This window comes from Arachis duranensis, chromosome 5 (assembly GCF_000817695.3).
Source record: "Arachis duranensis cultivar V14167 chromosome 5, aradu.V14167.gnm2.J7QH, whole genome shotgun sequence".
NCBI lineage: Eukaryota > Viridiplantae > Streptophyta > Magnoliopsida > Fabales > Fabaceae > Arachis > Arachis duranensis.
Window position 1 is genome coordinate 17,381,214 of NC_029776.3, and position 505 is coordinate 17,381,718.

Consider the following 505-nt stretch of genomic DNA (forward strand, 5'->3'; position numbering starts at 1 on the left):
TATCAGCAAGTTGGAGGCATATCCGGGTTGGTTTGACTTCTTTAGTCAACCAAGCTTTCTGATAGTGGATGCAGGTATTACATTGATGCTTGCTCCAAGGTCACACAGGGCTGTCTTGGTGCAAGCACCTTCTAGTGTGCATGGTATCATAAAGCTCCCTGGATCTTGAAGCTTTTCTGGTAAGCTTTTCAGAATGACTGCACTGCATTCTTCAGTGAGAAACACTTTTTCAGTTTCTCTCCAATCCTTCTTATGACTTAAGATTTCTTTCATGAACTTAGCATAAGAGGGTATTTGCTCAAGTGCCTCTGCAAACAAAATATTTATTTCAAGAGTCTTGAGAAAGTCTGCAAAGTGGGCCAACTGTTTATCCTATTCCGCTTGGTGAAGTTTCTGACAATAAGGAATCTTGGCTTTGTATTCTTCAACCTTAGCTGCTGCAGGTTTATTACCTATAGAAGTGGTTGGAGAAGCCTGCTTAAGGGGGTTGTTATCAGCACTTGCA